At 38.8% G+C, this 20,821-nt stretch overlaps 1 protein-coding gene across 2 annotated transcripts in view; it reads left to right on the top strand.

Annotated features, from left to right (window-relative positions):
• The window catches only part of TTC29 (tetratricopeptide repeat domain 29), a 317,361-nt gene that overhangs the window by 17,028 nt on the left and 279,512 nt on the right, over positions 1-20,821 (top strand). The window contains exon 1 of one of the 2 annotated variants that reach the window (XM_085222178.1): positions 768-907. The exons of the other annotated variant lie outside the window; for it this stretch is intronic. The gene's annotated coding sequence lies outside the window, so the exon portion shown is untranslated. Of the gene's footprint in view, positions 1-767; positions 908-20,821 lie in introns of those variants that run through there. 2 annotated transcript variants of the gene reach the window in all.

Here is a 20,821-nt window from a genome sequence, read left to right as displayed (position 1 = left end):
TTCTGTAAGATGCTGCCAGTGCAAGTTTAAACAACTGCTATGACTTAGATTTTACCACTTCCTTCAGAAATCAGACCACTGTCAGCTGGAAGCTATCCTGTGGAAATATTCCAGATCCAGGACATCGTTTTGAGGCCACGACTCTATTAACAAACATTTCACGTATTCTCTGAAAAGGGATTGCAATAGAGTGCAATTACACTTACATGACAGTAATAATAAATTAGAAAGGGACATTGTGAACTTTTGCATGGGTTCCCTCTGTGACTTCTCTTTCTAGAGAAATATATGAGTAAAACATGCACTCAGGAAAAAAGGAGAAATGCTTTGTGAACTCAAATGGGCATCTGTTCCCAAAGTTGTGTTCTTTCTGATTTCATCAATTTTAAATTTGGCAACCTAAATGTAGTTAACAACTGTACTTATGTGTAAGCCAGAGGGAAACCCAATGTCTGCTTGTCCGAAAAGTTTTGTGGCAACATAAGCTGTATTGGAACTGCTGAATCACAGCCTGAACCTCTGACTGACCACCTGAGACAAGCAATGAGTCAGCCACAGGAGCACAGGTGAAGGCAATTCAGCTGTGTGACCAGACGGGGTGGAGCCTGGCTGCACCTCTCCTAGATCCCATTTAAAAGCTGACTACCAGTGGGGAAGAATCTCTTTTTGGAGATTGCTCCTTGTAGAGTTTTTACTGTGAGCCTGTATATTGGTGAGCATTTTGATTATCTTTCCAATGTAATAATTTTACTAAACCTAATCTCTGCATACCTAATGATTGTACACCTCTTCTCATACCAGCTTGGGGAATGTGATAGGAGGTAAAATAACTATGAAATTCTTAGCTTCATCAATTTAAGCATCTGCACAAAAAAAGAAAACAGCATACAAGTAGCGTGAAATCAAGGTAAGTGAATACTTCTTTGTTCATTAACATCAAATAGAATAAGGCTTCTGTAGCAGTTCCATGTAAGTCATGCTTTCTTTAGCTTATCTCTTCTTATTTTGTATTGATGCAGCAGGTAGCAGAATGTTGCTTCTTCTTTTCCGTAGTAGAATCAGTACAGAATCAAAGAATTGCTTGGGTTGGAAAGGGAATTAAAGATCATCCAGTTTTCCCTTGCCATGAGTAGGGTTGCCACCCACTAGATCAGGTTGCCCAGAGTCCCATCCAACCTGACTCCCAACACTGTCAGGGATGGGGAGTCTACAGCTTTTCTGGGTAACTTGTCTCTGTGTTCCAACACCTTTTGAGTATAAAAGAAATTTCTCCAAATGTCTCGTCTCTTAGTTTAAGACCATCCCCCTTCATCTTCTCACTGTCAGACCATGTAAGAGTTAGTCTTCCTACTGTTTATTACTTCCCTTTAAGTAGTGGAAAAAAGGTGTTAGGTTTTACAGTAATGCAATTGCATACATCAGCTGCTGTTAAGGCATTGCTTAGCTCAAAATCTTCTAGACTTTAAAAATGTGCATGTGGAAAACATATTTATCTTCACTATTTCATTATATAATCTAAAGAGGCTTGGAATGTGTAACATATAATTGGTCAGCTTAGATGTGTTATTAGCTTTGCTTTGCCTAGGTACTTCTTAAACTCTTTCCTCTTTCTTTCTCTTCTATAATATTGATTATTTTGCCTTGTAGTTTTCCTTGGTTTGTTAGACGTAGAGCATTCCTCATTTTTATTTGTACAGTAAAAATCCAATTTCTTAGATTACTTATGTTATTGATAGCACTATCTGAAAGGTCTAATACTGAGACTGCAAAGGCAAACACAGTCTACATTGTGCATGCAGAGCTCCATAAATAAAATACTATCTTATTACAAATGGTAACTGTTTATCTTATCCTGTAGAGATTTTGTTTTGGTTTTGTATCTAGGATTGTTCTAACTTTTGCTTTTAATTCCATCCCACTCTGATTAGACTACACTAAAACTCACTGAGAAATACGTGCATTTCTGTGACTGCTTCACAGTACCTTCAGTTACAGAGAAATAGGGCACTTGGGATCAAAAAATGTCAATGTTGAATCAGTCTTGGATAGATATCCAGATGGCTTTGTCCTGGAAATTGAGTAAGAACAGACTTCTTAGGAATTTTTATTACCTCTTTGTGTCAGCCAGATCAAAAGTACTATGAGAGTAACCTCTCTCACGATCTTTGTCTCACATTCTTTTTTTCTCATGTTTCTTTCACTTCATCTTTTGCATATTCCTTAAAGGGAAAGATTTAGAGAGAACAATATATTATTGAAAAAATGTGTATAATGTATACACTTGGTTTTCATTCTCATGGAGAGTTTGTAAACATTTATAAATTATGTTTTTCTGCTGTCCCAAGGTAGGCTTGAGCCAAAATTGATTAACTGATATTTTGTGTCATCCTTGAGGAGTCACATCTTGAGAAACTTATTGTTGCAGAAGGTTCTTTGGTCCATTAAAGATGATGACGGATTCCTATTGTCATTTATGGAAACATGTAGGTGTCTGAATTCCAGTGGATTGTAGGCATCTCACCTGTTTTTTTTCCTGAAAACTGAACTCAGTGTTTCCTTGCTGCAGCTCCTTTTTTTTTTTTAATCAGTCTTAACTGCACAGTACTATATTATAATGAACTGTATTCAGAAATTAGGATCTATTTGTGCTAGGTGGTATACAGAATAAGAGAAGTTAATTTTAAGTTTGTAATATCAGTACATGTAATAGGATACACAGTCAATAAGGAGCCAAAGGAACTTACTAAACTGTATTTGCTACTGAGAGTGAAAGGAAGGCAAGCGAGCTTAATAACTTGTATGTTTTTTGTGGATAATGTAGCAAAAGAGATCTTTGGAAACATTTGTGAAATATCTTTGTGTCTGTGGAGAGATCTATCCATGTGTGATGGGGCAGTTTGCGAAGAAGTACAATGATGATGTTTAAAATGGAAGTGTTAGTTATCAGAATATATACATGGCTGATAGAGAGTGGAACCTGACATTTGAAAAATCTTTCTCATACATAAGAGGTCACAGAATCACAGAATTGTAGGGTTGGAAGGGACCTCTAGAGATCATCGAGACCAACCCCCCTGCCAAAGCAGGTTCCCTACACCAGGTTGCACAGGTAGGCGTCCAGGCGAGACTTGAATATCTCCAGAGAAGGAGACTCCACAACCTCCCTGGGCAGCCTGTTCCAGTGCTCCATCACCCTCACCGTGAAGAAGTTCCTTTGCTGCAGCTTATGTCCGTTTCCCCTCGTCCTGTTTCCACGTACCACTGAAAAGAGACTGGCCTCACCCCTATGGCCGCCACACCTCAGATATTTATAAACCTGGATCAGGTCCCCTCTCAGTCGTCTTTTCTCAAGGCTCAACAGACCCAGTTCACTTAGCCTTTCTTCATAGGGGAGATGCTCCAGGCCCTTCACCATCTTTGTGGCCCTCCGCTGGACTCTTTCCAAGAGATCCCTGTCTTTTTTGTACTGGGGAGCCCAGAACTGGACACAGTACTCCAGATGAGGCCTTACCAGGGCAGAGTAGAGGGGGAGGATCACCTCCCTCGACCTGCTGGACATGCTCTTCTTAATGCGCCCCAGAATGCCATTGGCCTTTTTGGCCACGAGGGCACGCTGCTGGCTCATGGCCAACCTGTCGTCCACCAGGACGCCCAGGTCCCTCTCTGCAGAGCTCCTCTCCAGCAGCTCATCCCCCAGCCTGTACTGGTGCATGCAATTATTCCTCCCTAGGTGTAAGACCCTACACTTGCTTTTGTTGAACCTCATCCGGTTTCTTACTGCCCAGCTCTCCAGCCTGTCCAGGTCTCGCTGAATGGCAGCACAGCCTTCAGGCGTGTCATCCAATCCTCCCAACTTCGTATCATCAGCAAACTTGCTGAGGGTGGCCACTATCCCCTCATCAAGGTCATTGATGAAGATGTTGAACAAGACCGGACCCAGCACAGAAAGTACAGCCACAAAAAAATGAGAACGCTGAAGGTTAGTGAACATTAAGGACTGTGTCACCCTTAAGATTTTCCAAGATTTGGACGGAAGGAATCCAAGTGTTTTAATGGCTACAGATTCAAGGGTAAACTAGAGGCAGTAGCCTAGTGATGAAATGGAGAAGGGATATACACATTGTTGCAAGGCAAGTGAGGATGTGGTCCTTTAAATTTGCTTTTAAAGTACTTAGGTATAAAGAACATTTGTATTGTGAAAGATGGAGCTACAGAACACTGGAGAAATTAAAGAAAAGAGGAATAGTTTCCTTAAGACTACAAACTTGGAAAAAAGTGAAGCTAAAAGAATGTTTAAAATGTTTGTTATTTTTTTAAGAAAGTGTTCTTTCTGAAATTAGCTCTTTATTATTTGTAGTATTTATGTATTGACATATTTATTTTGCACAGTTTACTGGAATGCATTGATGAGGAAATCAACCAGGAGAGTAGAAGGAAGTGACTCCAACCTCCTCTTCTCATATTTTTGTCTTGTCATCTGAGTCTTCCTATTTGTACATCTCCATGAAATCTGGGATAACCTTCAGTCTCTATGAATCTTAGAATCATAGATTCCCTAAGCTTGGAAAAGACCACCTAACTGATCTAGTCCAACCATCCACCTATCACGAATATTTCCCCACTAAGCCATGTCCTTTTGTACAACATCTAAACGTTTCCTGAACACCTCTGGGCTCAAGCACCTCCTTGGGCAGCCCGTTCCAGCACTGACCACTCATTCAGAGAAGAAATTCTTCCTAATGTCCAACCTAAACCTCTACTGGCACAACTTGACTCAAGTTGTATAGTAGTGATATAGTCAGATCACTAGCTACTTGCAAGAAGAGGCTGATTGCCACTTTACCATGACCTTCTTCCAGGTAGAAGAGAGTTACGTGATCTCCCCCTGCGCCTCTTCTCCAAACTAAATAATGCCAGTTCCCCCAGCGGCCCCCGTTAGTCTTGTGCTCCAGTTTTTTCACCGGGACATGCTCCAAGGCCTCAGTGTCTTTCTTATAGTGAGGGTTTGTACAATGAACACAATACTCAAGGTGTGGCTTCACCTGAGTTGAGTACAAAGGGAGGATCACCACTCTGCTCCTGCTGACAGCACTGATTCCGATACAAGCCATGATGCCACTGGCTTTCTTGGATACCTGGGCACACTGCTGGCTTGTGTTCAGCCAATTGTTGATCAACACTCCCAGGTGTGTTTCTTCTACAAGTCTTCCAGCTGCTTTGCTCCAAACCTGTAGCGTTGCCTGGGGTTGTGGGCCAGTGTGTAGGACCAAGCGCTTGGTCTTGTTGAACTTTGTCCCACTGGCCTTAGCCTAGTGATCCAGCCTATCCAGATCCCTCTGTAGGGCATTCCTGCTTCCAGGCAGTTTGACATTTCCTCCCAACTTGGTGTCATCTGCAAATGTACTGTGGGTGCACTGAATGCCCTCATCCAGGTCATCAATAAAGATGCTAAACAAGACAGGCCCTAGTACCAATCCCTGTCCCTGGGAACCCTACTTGTGACTGGTTGCCAGCTGGATTTAACTCTATTCAACACCACCACTCACTGGGCCTGGTCATCCAGCTAGTTTTTTACCCAGTAAAGAGTGTACTTATCTAAGCTGCGGGCTCCTGGAGAATACTGTGGGAGACAGCGTTGAAGGCTTTGCTGAAGACTAAGTAGACTATGTTAGCAGCCTTTCCTTCATCTACCAGGCAGGTAACTTGATCATAGAAAGGGATCAGGCTGGTCAAGCAGGGCCTGCCTTTCATGAACCCATGCTGGCTGGGTCTGATCCCCCAGTTATCCTGCGCATGCTGTGTTATCTCACTCATGATCTGTTCCATAACCTTTCCTGGTATGGAGGTCAGGCTCAGAGACCTGTAGTTTCTCAGATCTACCTTACAACTGTTCTTGTAGATGAGAGTCGCAATGGCAAGATTCCAGTTCTCTAGGACCTCTCCAGTTCACCGGAATGCTGATTGAAGGTGGAAAGCAGTTTGGAAATCAGCTCCCTCAGCATCCTCTGGTAGATCTCATCTGGCCCCATGGACTTGAGACAGTCCAGGTGGAGTAGCAGTCCACCTGAATCTTAGGGCATTTATTCTGCTCCCAACCTTAGACTTCCAGGTTAGGGGGTAGAGTACCCTGAAGATAACTGGTCTGATTTTTAAAGGTAGATGTAAAAAAGACATTGAGAACCTAAGCCTTTTCCTTATCTTCAGTGTCACATTCCCTGCTGTATCCAGTAAAGGATGGCAATTCTCCTTAGTCTTCCTCTTACTGTTAATATATTTGTAAAGAAGTTTTTTGTTCTCCTTTAATACAGTGTCCATGTCAATTTCAAGCTGGGCTTTTGCCTTTCTAATTTTCTCCCTGCATATCCTAACAACTTTCTACTCTCTTTGAATTGGCAGTCCCTTCTTCCACAGGAGATAGACTCTCTTTTTCTCCTGGAGCCTCAGAAAATGTTCCCTGTTCATCCATGCAGGACTGCTTCCCTGCTGGCTCATCTTATGGCGCAGGGGAACTGCTTTCTCTTGCGCTTCTAAGACTTCCTTTTTAAGGAGTGTCCAGCATTCTTGGACCCTCTTACCCTTCGCGACTGACTCCAAGGAACTCTATCAGTGTCCAGTATATTTCAAAGTCTGCCTCCAAAAGTCCAACTTAGCAGTTTTGCTGACTCCCCTCCTGACTTCAAGAATACAGAACTCCCACCATTTTGTGGTTGTTGTGTCCAAAACAGCTCCTGACCTTCACACCTCCCACCAGTCCCTCCTAGTGGTGGTACTGTCTTGTGTGGTCAGTGCTTGGTAGACTTTCATGCTGTGTGTTAAGTCTAGAAGTACACAATGAAATGTTTTATTCTTCATTGGTCCATGACCTGATTAATTTGTTTTAAGCTATCCTGTCCAACGTCTTTTTTTCCTTCAGGTTTTTCTCTTCATTTGCTTCAATTTAAATTCAGATTCCAATAGGATTTTCAATAGATTCCTCATGGTTTTGTATCAGGAAGTTTTTAGAATGTCTTTTAAGACCTTATGTAAGTTATAGTTCATCTTTGTACATCATGGACATTTTTAGAAGAATCTGGCTTTTAAATTGTTTTTTAGAGTTACATTTCTTGCCTTTGGTGAAAAGAAGGTGGCAAATTTCACTCTCCAAGAAAATCAATCAGGTTTTAAAAGTGCAACTGAGTCTGGAATTTGGCCTCAATTATAGAAGACCTCAGGGAAATTGTATAGCTTTTTTTTTCCTGACTTCCCTAGTGTTTTCCCTTGATCTTTCTCTTTCCTGTCTGGTTTCTGGGCTTCTCCCCATAGAAACCCAAGTTACGTCACTTACAAGTATACAGAAGTATAGACACAATGTTGGATTTTGGGCCACTTAAAAGAATGAATGGGCTCAAACTACTTCCAGTTTACATATTGGTACTAGATGAGTTGCCTATGCTTATGTTTAATAAAGTCGTTCAAATGAATTATGATGTAGCTACTACAATTTTCAGTATGCTGAAAGACCAAAAGTAAGTTGATGCTTTTTTTTATATAAAGCAAAAAACTAAATAGTAGGTTTTATTCCTATAGTCATATGGAGGGGCATTACAACTTGTGAATTTTCCCAGAGAAAATCAGTATTATGGCTGAAATTAATGCTTTGCTCTCTGTTTTTACTTGAATTACTTGGCCACTGCCGTACTTGATGTTATTAAGCAGTTTCCACTTACAATCGAAGTTCATGCTACCACAAGTCACCAGACGACGGGCTGAAAGGATGTGTACAGTGGTTATGGGATTTGCAGGCTGCAGCCCACGTACATTTCCTACTGACTTTTGAAATTCCTCTCGATCATGTTCTGGAAATGCAGAGGAGGTTCCAAAGAGAATTACATTCCCTGTTTCTAATACATACATAAGGGATACAAGCATTTTGCAATCATGTAATGCTGAATACATAAAAATGAAGTAGGCTTTGAAGTGCACAGTAACCTTCAAATCTATTGTTTTATCCTTTTATTTCATTCTAATGTTCCCCCCCCCCTTTTTTTTTTTTTCTAATTTTGCAATGTTATGGCAGGAACAAGTTTAGTACATTATCTAGAAAATAAATGAAAACGTGTGTAGCAATTTCAAGTCCTACAGTTTAAGTGCCCGGCATTTAATGCATGCATCCAAAATCCTGGTAATTTAGATTCTACTACAATAAAGCAACTTATGTTTCAGTTGGGGAGTTTTGTGATTTGGTTTATTTAAGACATACAAAAATTCAAGCTCCCATGCTGTTTTTATTTTTTTTTCTTTCTTTTTTTCTTTTAAAGTTAGAACTGCATTTTCAATCAACTGGTTCTTCCCGTCTCTGTTACATTCACTCTGATCAAATTACCATATGTACAAAATTCAGCTGTAAGATTTCTGACTTGCCCTGGGTCCTGGGAACATACCACCCTTATTTTGATCTCTCTGAATTAGCTTCCTGTACAATTTCCTGTCAAAACATGAGTTTCATGAGATTTGTCCTTGAATGTGTGTATGATCATCTCTTCTCACTGCAGTGAGATTTTGGCTGCCTAACTAGCTGGAATGTTATCGTCGAGCCTGCTTTTATGGGAGTAAATACTAATGAGGTTTCTTTTATTTCTTACATACAAATTCTAGGAAGAGGATCAGTAGAAATAATTCAGGTTAACTCTCATGCAAAAATTTAAAGCAGGGTTTTATGATAATCATGTTTGTGTGAAGAAATTCTTCGCCCTCACCCCCCAAAATAACTACTTCTTGCATTTTGTGAATTTGTAGAATCATAGAACGGTTTGGGTTGGAAGGGACCTCAAGGATCAAAGTTCCAACCCCTCTGCTTTTCATGTTCTTCATTATGATCTTCCTATATATAGATAACATAAAATGAAATTGCAGGGAGGAAGTGCTAGTTAATGCTGCTGCAGGAATGGTTTTTATCGTGACTTGCTGTGTCACTGAGGAGTAGACCATTAATAATCATTCTTAAATAAGAATATTGTTTCCCGAGAGACGAATCTTGAGGATTGTGTCTGGCTGACTGGATTTCTGCTGCAGCATACATGTATCTCGTATGAAAATCAGATAATATGGCTTAATGTGAGTTGAAACTCAATAGCTACTTTCAAAACTGATCATCAGATTTCTTCTTTACTACTGACATTTGGGTATGATGAGATTTAATTTATGCATGGAGCAAAACTAACATTGCAGCTACACTCTTCTGAAAATTTTGCTCCTCACTTCACAATCTATTTCTAAAATGAATTATCTGAGGACTATATTCCCAAATTGAGGATCTGAAGGACACAGAGTTAATTATAGGTCTATGTATGGCATGGAATACTTTCTGTGACTGGCAGACATAATCTAAGAAACAAATTCAAAGAGCCGTATCCAGGTAAACAAAGTACTCAAGAGCTATCATTTTTAATAGTTGGTTGAAAGTACTGATTAGGGAAAGTGTCAGATAAGCATGTTTCACTTTCATGCAATATTATTTTTAGGATGATTTTCAACGCTCTCCCCTTGCCCCCCAGATGTTTAACACTGAAATTTTTATGAACTTTTCTATCATTAAGAAATGGCACACAGTGTTTTAAATATAAATCTTGTTCTAACTTAATTTATTACATTGCAAGGGGCAGGAATATCTTGCACCCACAACTGAGAAACCTCAGATCAAACATAATCTAAAGGAACAGCTCCTTAGAGCAAAGCATTTCTTTTATTATCTGATTATTAAGGTTGCATCATTGCATACATAGACGGCAAGAAAGTATTCCCAATTTGTCACTCTTTTTCTTGGTCTACTGGATCAAAGCTTGAGTGTAGTGATACCATGTCGTTGATTGAACAGATTTGATCTTATCCTTTGATCAGTTCATGCCATTGACTTGAAAAAAATCTGTTTTTATAGCTTCTTGCTTGTGACCATTCTTTTTAATTATCGCTCCTCTCCTGACATCTCTTTTTAACCTAAAACATAATAAAAAGTCCAGAAAAACATGTTTTAAGTGTTAGGAATAAAAGCATAAAAGAATTATTATGTCCCCTCTGGCTTTTTTCTTTCTTTTCTCTTTTTGTATACACTTTCTTTTTGCTTTTCAGGACAGGAATATCTCTTTTCTCTGTAGAACAGAGGTCTTAATCTTGAAAACCTTAATTTTAGAGACAGCAATACTCATGACACTACAGCTTGGAGTGAAGTAAAAACTGTGTTTAGATACCTAGCATCTGATAACATATGCTAACTTCTCGGTTTGGATATAGCTTGCTGCAAACAAAACATGCCTGGCTATGCAGAAGTAGGGATGGTAGACAAGACCTTGTCTCCTGGATTGATCTCAATACCAGAGATGTTCCTGGCAACTGAACAGAACCGTAACTGCAAAAGGAGCATCCTTCCAGTCCCTTGCAGAGAAATAGCAGGGAAATGGATAAATGGATGCAGAATCAGTGGAGGTCCTACACATTCCCTAATTATGTGACATCAGTACTCGGTCTAAGTCCAAACTAATATTCAGCCCTATATTTCAGCTCTGTTTTCTCATTCTGGGAGCTTCCCTGGGCTGCTTGGCTTGGGGAACTTAACTGGGCTTCTTGGTGCATTGGCTCAAGAGAATAGAGTACTATCTGGATAATGAAAATGGGTAGCAGTCTGAATAAATGGCTTATCTCACAGTGGATCAGATGAGAAAGCTTTTGGCTAAGGCCTTGAAGTGTCACCTGATGGGAGAAGCTTGATTTATGGCTATTTAGGAAAGGAATATAGACGCAAGTCAGTCATAGAACTGTCCTAAAGGACAGACATAGTAATAGGCGGCAGTTTATAGGGACTAGAAAACAATCCAGTTTACCTGTGGGTGAAGAAACAAAATTTCCATACTGAAAGGAAAGGCCTCTTGTTATTGCTATTGCTGCTGATGGAAATGTTGAATGGATGAGTTATGGCTGTGCAAACAGCCTCTCTTACATACAATCACGACTTCTATATTCTCTCCTGTTTTCCATGAATGGAAATCCTCGTGAGGAAAATCTCAAATTTCATAATCGTCACTCCCTTGCCCTTTTCTCCTCTCTGTGTCTCAGAAGAAAGCTGAAATTTACATGTTTTACAGCAGAGGAGGAAAGGGGATCAGCCTGGGTGGAGAAAGAGGACTTCAGAAAGTACATCAAGAAAAAAAAAAAGGGAAGAAGGAATGAAGAACAATTTGAATACAAAAATTAATTTCTACATGTAGTTAATTTTCTGAAAGAAAAAGAGAGATATTGCATGCAGTTAGAAAGTACATTTCTGAACATGGGTTTTGGCAGAGAGCAGTTATAGCTTTACTATCTTATCTTTTTTTTTTGGATCATCCTTTTGTCTAACTCTATATTTAGCAGGTGCAATTTGTCAAGTAGTAGAAAAGGAGCTGTTACTTATCACAGAAGTATAGAACATGTGACCAAGTACCCAGAAGTGTATCACACAGATCTCTTTCTACTTATATCTGTCTACTCTTAGATGAGACAAATTTCCTTACGAAAGATTGTCATTTGTTAATGATATCTGAGGTTTTTTTTAAAGAACATTGTGTGATACTTCCACATTCTGCATAGGTTATTGCTGCCTTACCTTGTAATGGGCTACAGTGGAAATGCTAAGTCACAGACTGAAGCAGTGATTGAGCATCTGGTGGGAAGGCAGGGCCAGCCCAAGGGAGCTCAGGTGTATGCAATGCACCTAAGTGATCGGAAGGATTGGAGGCAGGATTCACCCCTTCCCAAATCTCATTTAAGTGTTGGCAGGGGAGGTGAGCGTTTCTTTCTGGAGATCCCTGCCTACCTGAGGTCTCCCAAAGGTAAGCAGTTTTTCTTCCTCTGTTTTTGTGTCCTTGGCTGCTGCATTTGGGCTTGTTCTTGTTAATGCAGCCTAGAATTGTCCTACTGCTGTTATTGCTGTACTTTCCATCACATTATAGTTGGATATGGGCAAACATTGATTGCCTCGTGAACTATTCCAGACTTTGCACCTGATAAACGCATGCTTTTATGACTTAATTATTTTCTAATTTATTTGCTTTTAGCCCATAGTTTGATTCTGACTGAACTCCACTTTACAGAGTGATGATTGATCGGGTGTAATGAATGAAATGCAGATTCAAAAGGTAATTAGTCGCTTCTGAATTTCTTTTAAATTAATGTTATTGTTGTAGTTCTTATTTAATGTCAGTTTTACGCTTGCGTGTGGCACTTACCATTAACTTTTATTCGTTATTTACACTTCTTTAAGGAGAATGATAATTCAATTCACAAAGATATGGATTTAAGTGTTTGTCCGTATTGTGCGAGCTTTCCTTCCTTTGCTTCAACAATTAAGTAGCTTGTACGGTGATAAACAATTGTAGAGATCAGAAGATACATCTAGCCACCATTAAGGTCTATGGCTTTTTTTTTTATGTAAGTGGCTCCAGCTTGCTTCTCTTTTTACTGAGGACTGCTGAATTCTGAACATACCTATAAGACTTCAGCTTTCAGAGACATTCCAAGTGCGAGTTCCTGCATCAGGGTAGGGGCAATCTCAAGCACAAATACAGTTTGGGCAGAGAATGTCTTGAGAGCAGCCATGAGGAGAAGAATTTCAGAGTGTTGATTGATGAAAGATTCAACATGAGCCAGCAGTATGTACTTGCAACCCAGAAGGCCAACTGTATCCTAGGATATATCAAGAGGAGTGTGACCAGCGGATTGAGGGAGGTGATAATGCCCCTCTGCTCTGTTCTTGTGCTACCCTACTTGGAGTACTGTGTCCAGTTCTGGCATCTCCAACACAAGGAGACCTGTTGGAGTGGTCCCAGAGGAGGACCACAAAGATGATCAGAGGGCTGGAGCACCTCCCCTACAGGGACAGGCTGAGAGAGCTGGGGCTGGAGCTAGACAAGAGAAGGCTCTGAGAGAACCTTATAGTGGCCTTTCAGTACCTGAAGGAGGCCTCCAGAAAAACTGAGGAGGGACTTCTTATAAGGGCAGATAGTGACAGGACACAGGGAAATGGCTTTAAACTGGAAGAGGGTAGATTTAGACTAGATATTAGGAAGAAATTCTTTACTGTGAGGATAGTGAGACACTGGAACAAGTTGCCCGGAGAGGCTGTGAATGCCCTGTCCTTGGGAGCATTCAAGGCTGGATGGGGCTGTGAGCAAAATGGTTTAGTGGGAGGTATTCCTGCCTATAGCAGGGAGTTGGAACTAGGTAATCTTAAATGTCTCTTCAAACCGAAACCATTCTATGGTTGTAAAGACTGCAGACTTTAACATCTTGGTGTCTGACAGGGCAAGTAAAATACAAAAGTTGTTCAAGATATTAGTGGCTATTAATATGTACCTAATAAGATTATCAGCGAAGCACAGGTGTTTAACAATGCTTAAATCTTTAAATGATAAGGCACGCTTTCTGTAGATCGACATCAAATTAGTTGTCTAAATTTGGCAGTCTCTGAAGAGCAGTTCTAGCCATCTTTTTTACTTCATCTTGTCAGTGAAACAGTCACTTTCTTTTTACAGGTTCATTAGTGCTTTGATTTTTTTTTTTAATAGTATAGTAAGACAAATATGTGGACAGCTAATTATAAGGACAATAACTATTTTGTGTGAGGACAGATGGGACTTTAAAGGTGAAGAATCTGGTCAAAAACTGCGCAAGGTGTATGTGTGATACTGAAAATACTTCTTGCATATATAATACTACCAAATTGTAACAAGAAAAATCATATTTCTTTCAGCATGGTTAGTGCAAGCCTTTTCAGGAAACATTGTTTTCGGGAGACTACTGTATCACTTAGCATAGGAAATTGGTTCAAACACACTGAAGTATTTTATCAGACCAAACATTCCAGGAAACAATTAGCACTTAAGCAACGCTTTCCCCAGTGACCTGCAGAAGAGAATCACTTCCCAAGTTTGTCCCACTCAGGAAGCAATATGATGTAGTTCAAGCGATTTTGTTTCTTCTGAGTATAAATGAAAATGATTGAAAGCGAAGCTGATCGGTCTTGTGTGTTTACAGCCATTCATCTGGACTTGTTTTATAGAAGTGCGAATAGAAAGTATAGTGTGGTTGTTGTATCTGAAAAGCAGATGCAAATAGTTAGGAAGCAATGGCTTTTATTTACTATATGGATATCAGTATGTGATATTTTAATTCTTGGTTTCATTTGTTTTTTTTCCCTGTTATTTTCACTCTACTTCAGAAATGTACTTAATGCAAACTTTAGTTGAAACAAAATGTTTCTCTTAAATCCAAGGCTGGATAGTGTATAAAACAATGAAATTTTGCTCTGCTGTTGTAAATACATTGGCAATGTGCAAGGAAAGCAAAATGCTTTTCTGAGAACTGGAACATAAAATTCATGTGAGTTCATGAAGGACAGACCTCTATTCTCAGGAGAAGCTCTGAGCTTTACTGGGAACCCATGACAGCTTGTTTAAGGGTTGGCCAAACGCCCAGTAGGAAAACCAGCTTTGTAATTATTATATGCTGTATTCATTTGCAAGCAATGAAAATGCTTAGTTTTAAATTTAGTCTAAGAGAACATCTGCAGCAAGTAGACCTGCAGGTGGAATCTTCGTAATTTTATCTTATATAACTCTAGGAAAAATTATGTTCAACTATTCTTTTTCCTGAGTGTTGTAACTAGAACTGCCTTGAAAATAAAAATTGGAGGGGAGAGTTTTGTGAGGAAATACAGTTGTCAGGAAATCCACATAAACACTGGAAATTCCTGAAAAAAATTAAACGGGAAAACCAAATACTCCTATAAAACAGTTACAGAAAGATATTGTCCATCTTTCTCAAGCGCTTCCTTTTAAGTGGTCCATTCCAGCTTGAAAGTCATGAGTTTTAATTGGTGCCCAGGATAACACCTACACTTCTAATGGTTGGCTTCAGTGACCCTTCAGTAATCTGATCTGATTTGGTTTCAGATCAAAAGGCTTTATTGCTTCCAGAAGACTGAAAACCCTTTGCTCGTTCAGAGGCAGCCCTCCATGCACCTTTCAGCATGCTCATCTGGCTTCTTTAGCCTCAGGTCTACCACTTTAGAGTCCCTGTTCCTTGATGTTCTGGCAGTGTGTTGTTCTGGCCACCCTCCAACTCCCTGCTTAGCTAGCTTTCACAGTAGCAGCTGCCTAGAGCGTGCCATCTACCTGCTGGCCATCCCTCTAGATCCTCTTCTGCCCATATTATCTCTTTCCTTTCTCTTTTTTTTTTTTTTTTTTCTGTCAACCCTTCCATTAACATTCCTTTAACTAACTCTAGTTTTACGATTGCAAAAGAACAGTTAAGATCAGTCCTGTTATCCTTTATTATGCGTATGTTTGTAGTTAAGTCTGGAAAAGATAATTTACTGAAGCAACACTGTAGCAAATACAGAAATGCTGTGCTCAGTAGGTTATCACTTGCTTAATTTTTGATGGCTTTTTTTATTACTAAGGCTGTCTACGCCTCTGACTTACCAGCATGTTTTGATAGAACTAAGGTTTTTTTTTTTTTCCTCCTCTCTAGATCTATAATATTTTCTTACAGTATAATGCAAAACAGGGTGGGTAAAAACCCTAACATGAATTTATAGTATGTCATCATTCAGGATAAGGGAAGACTCCATCTCATCGCTGAATTTAAGTATGTCCCTCTCTGAAACTATGTAAGGAGTGAAGCGATACTTGTCGCTGAAGTAATTAATTTGAAAGCAATGAGCAGTTTATATTTGGAAAAGAAGGAAGAAATGGTAGAAAAATGTTCTGTTGGCTGGAAATGCCCTGGGAGGTGGAGCAGACTTTCCTTTAACGCAGTTCCCCCAAACCCAAGTCACATTTTTTTGGTTCCACATTGTTCCCAACTCATTTTGGATTGTCATCAGAATTTAAATTTAGTCCTGCCCTCTATACTCCCTTTATTTTTGAAATAATGGTGGTTTTTTGATGGGAACCACTCTTGGCAATTACACAACAGCAGTAGCAGTACCACGCAGTCCATTTTGTACCTGCTGCTCTATGCAGAAAAGGCACAATCGCCTGCTCTGACACTTTTTAGAGGCACCCTCTTAAAATTTTGTATTATTCTTTTATTTAGATGGTGGCCAGTGAAAATAAATGCTTGTTCTTAAAGTTGTAATTTAGGAAAGTACTCAGTGATGCCATTCTTTGACAAGCTTCTGAGATCAGTGGGGAAAAAAGTTTGTTGTTTACTGTTTTGCTTCTCTGGTACAGAAATGGAGTCTGGCTGCCAGCACTGAGGCCTGGGCACATCTGTGAAATGATAGCAATTATTTTTTCAGAAGGGAAAATTTCACCATTATCCAGTAAGTTAAGACTCCTTGTTGCTGTCTGCTGCTTTTAAGGAGTTTGTTTTCTTCTGGTGCATTTCATGTTTCCAGGTGCTTCAGATTAATAAAAACTAATTCTATGCTGAAATAGAGAATGTCTTTTAGAAAACCATCTGATTAAAACAAACAAACAAAAAAAGCTGTTTCAACAGATTTCTATCTCCAGCATTTAAGACACAACTGATCAAACAATGGATGATTTATTTCTGGTTTGAAAGTGGTTTTGAGTTATAGTCATAGCCTTATAACTTGATAAGGTTGCAGTATTTTCCATCATATTTCTGTTTTCTGGCCAAATTCATAGGATGGACTGAGCTGTCCCTTTAACTGGTTTCAGTTAGGCATTCTTATGCTTTAACATTCTTGTCCATAGTTATAATTGTCATTAGTTCCCTTTCCCCTTCTCAAAGCTGTTTTCATGTTATTAGGACCATAGTTATAGTCTGAATATCAGAACGAGACATACTACTCATTTGGCATGACAACTCTAACAAATACCAGGCTATGAGTTTCCTGTTGATGCTCCGGATTTTCTTAGGTACTTGCTCATTACTTTGGCCTTGTCATCCTGCCATTACACTTGCAGGCACTTCCTGGCTAACACATTATCAACTAAAACTTTCTAGTCCTAATCGATGGATCATTTTTTTCCAAGACAGCATTTTGTTTTCTTTATTTCTGCTTAATTTTTTCTTACATTTATGATTTAACCTAGGACTTAAAAAAAATAATAGCAAGTGGTCCCGAGGACTCAGTCAGCAGACTCTTCTGTACCAATCCTTCTATACACAAAAATACTTAATGATTTTATGTACCCACCTAATTGGCAATAGGATTGATAGATTAATTGCACAGCATCAAATAACGGCTTCAGGATTCTATGCATGCTCTGGAAAAATAGGTATATATGTGTCATGGTTTTAAGATTTTGTGTTATTGGTATTCCACATCATAACGTCACGTAGTGCACTGGGAGTTCAAGAATTAATGCTCCAGTTCTGAGTACCTGTCCCAGAAGAGGAGAACTACGTTTCTCCAGAGGACTTTAAATTCAGAGAGGACATATAACCCCTTGCAAGGTCTCCTGATGTCCCTTTTTGATAGTCAGGCTCTTCTCCGTGCTGCTCGTCCTGACCTTAGCATTAGTGTAAGGACTTCAGTTTTTTTGGACACTCATTTGATTTATTTGCTCCAATTCTAATTATACTGCATTATAGTGTGTTATCTTGCATTCTGATATCTCATTCAGTAAATTAGTTTGTTTCTCCTCAGATTGTTTGCTGCTGTTTTGTTTTGTGGCCCATCTCTCTACCCTTTTTCCCTCATCCCTTTTGGAGGCACCGATCCATGGGTCCCTCTGCCCCGCTAGTCATGGAACCAGGCTGAATCAGCCCGTAAACCGTTGACAACGTGCAAGCTGCAGCCACATCTTTACCTTGCAGCATGCACCATATCTTTCTGCCCACAGTTTGTTTAAAAGTGGTGTGAATGCTGAGGACTCTGTGGTACTATCAGGGCCACTTCCTATTGTAGTGCAAGAAGAGGACTGTACAACGAATTCTGAAGCACGCTGCTACAGGGTTATGGACAGTGTAGGAGAGTCCCTGGAAATGTTCCTGTTCAGTTAGGATTTAGTTTTATCTTGGCAATGATATCAAGTATTTTGAGTCATTTAAATATATGCTGAGTTGTTTATATACTTTTTTCAGAAAAAGTATAAAGTGTAAAAAAAAAAAAAAAGTATATTTCTAAATAAAAAAGTGGCTAAATTCTCACTGAGCTTAATTTGCTGTGTTACTCCCCAAAGAGTCTGAAGCTTGTTTCTCTCCAACTTTACCAGTATCCAGCTTTCCTAAATCTATATTAATCTCTGATTCATTCTGGATATTGGGCAGCACTAAATAGTAAGGACTTTGTTGGTAGAATAGTGAGCACAAGTTGGAGTCTGAACAGGATCGTTTCCTGCAAAAAATTACGTAAGAACTCTGTGAAGTCAAATGTTTTTTTTTTGTTTTTTTTTTTTTCTAACCACATAATTGTGCTCTCTATTTTGTCAGAACAAAACATCCAGGACATTAAGAAATAATCTTCCATACTCACCTGCAAATAATTTATTACAAAATGCTTTGCTGAACTCTTTCTGTCCTACTGCGCTACTACAGCATCATTCTTAGTGTTGTAACTTGTTTCTTGTAGTCCCTTTTTAAGACGTTGCTGCCTTTACTGCAAATGAATTAAGTGAACTGCTAAGTATCTCAGTGTCTGCTTATCATTGTATGAAGGCAAATCTTCCTTTTATTATTTTATTCACAGAGGAAAGGACGATCTTTTTTATATGTCAGAAAAAAACAAGACCTTGCACTTTGTGTTTCTGTGGTTTGTTTGTTCTTTATCCATTGGTTTATTAATCAAGCCACTGCGACAAGAATTCCATCTTAACTTCTGTGGGAGTTAGAGCTTTTAAAAGGCAGCAAAAGCAGAATATACTTAACTCATCTATTGTATGGGAAGATATAATTGGAAAAGCAGACTTCATATTTCTGATGTCCTTAGAAGGAGTGCAGAAAAAGCAAAATACTGCTCCAACATGGGTTCACCATTACAGAAGTTTTGCTTTTAATTGCTTTTTAAATTTTCTTCTCAACTATACCCATTTCAGCATCCACATCTACCAAAATACTTCAAAAAACAAAGACTTGATACAAAACAATTATTGAGCATTCCGGTTTCTGTATTTTCCAGGAAGCAGAATAAAACCTTTATTTGTCAGCCATCCTACACATGACTTTCCTATTTTTCTGACATAAGGGTACACTGCATCTTTTGCCCTAAAAAGCATTAATTTCAAGCTTGCTGTAAATGATGCTGTGGAAGCTCAAAGTAAGAGAAAGTTCAGCAGGAAAAGCAATGAAAGATTTTTTTTGCTAAACATCCATGTAGCGTATGCATTCAAATTGCTCGTGTGCATGCTTCTAAGATCTGTTCCCAGGACGTGGCAGGGAAAAATATTCAGCTCAGTTCTGTTTTATCATTGAGTTTGTTTTGCTTTTGTTTGTTTATGGTTTCTGGTAGCTGTATAATAACTATTCTTTTTTTTTTTTTCCTTAGTATTTATGTCTCTCATCCACTTACAACTCTACATTTTGCAAAATTTATTTGCATGATCTGTTTCTGAATAGTAAGATAAACATCAAACAGACTTTTGAAAACCTAAAAGTGAACAAAACTATGCATGTGCATATGTGAAATGGGTTCTGATTTTTTTTTTTTTCTTAATCATATCTGAGACAACTTCAGTTACAATGATCCCTTCCACGTGGCTTTATGGCTATTTTTCTTTGGTTTGTAACATATCATTTTGAAAACAGCAATATATCAATATTTATATAAACTTGAGAAGTTTAATTACTAAGGAAGAGTGCATTATTTCGTATTTTTAAAATACAAACTCTATCTGTTATTTGATCCTGTGATATGCTTTTAAGTCTTCCTTTTAAGTGTTTAAAATTTTATTTCAGTTGAAATAACTATTTAGGTTGCCAGGCAGACTGAGCAGCACTGATATGATTGAAGTGTTACAATATTTAAAAATACTTGTTTGCCTTAACAGAATATTTCCGAAGTACAGTAAGAGTGGCGTAAGAGCTTCAGTGAAACACAATAAGACCGAAGGTGTCATTGAATCACATAGCCAGTTTAATCAAAATTGAACTTTTTATCCTTGCTATAGCCACTTGTTTGTTCTTTGATTTACCTGAATTAGTACTATTAATCTCATTTTCAATATCTTAAGGAATATTGCATTTAATTCTTTATGCCATGCCACTCTGCATTTAGATGCCTTGGATCTTTTCCATAACTTCTGAGGAAGGGTAGCATCATAGGTACATATTCCACTAAGATTAAAAAAAAAAAAAAAATAGTTTTTTTTGAGCAAAAACAAAACCTCGACTAGCATGACCATTCTGAATTCTCTGCTGTAATTAAAACATATTTACTGTGGTTATACTGAGCCTTAAATACCTACAGATTTAATTTCCTCAATATGATTACTAGCCCCTGCTGATTCACTTTATTAGTGACAAGTAGGATGTTTTCATTTCTGATTGTAGTCTGTCATTCTTGAATGCAATAGGTGTGAATCTCTGCTTTGTTCCATGGTTATAGTCCTGGTCAAAGCATTTTTGCTGATTTATGCTATTCCTTCTGTACAGCTGCATCCTGTTTGTTGCCCGAGTCAATTTCAATCTCTGGCTCAGGTTTTTTTTGCTATATTTTTGTTTCCACCTTTCTGTTAAGATTGACTGAGGGGCTGAGACTATCCCTCCACTAAATCTGAGCATGGTAGAGTTTCTCCTGAGGGGGATTGCTTTCCACTCAACCACTAGGAAAAGTCTTCAGTTAGATTTCCTCCTATCCACCTCACAAACACAACTTTGGATCACTTGCCATGGAAGGAAA

The sequence above is a fragment of the Meleagris gallopavo genome, chromosome 4, assembly GCF_905368555.1.
Source record: "Meleagris gallopavo chromosome 4, MGAL_WU_HG_1.1, whole genome shotgun sequence".
In the NCBI taxonomy this organism is placed as follows: Eukaryota; Metazoa; Chordata; class Aves; order Galliformes; family Phasianidae; genus Meleagris; species Meleagris gallopavo.
Note: the sequence above shows the minus strand (reverse complement) of the source record. Positions and strands in the feature narration are given on the sequence as shown.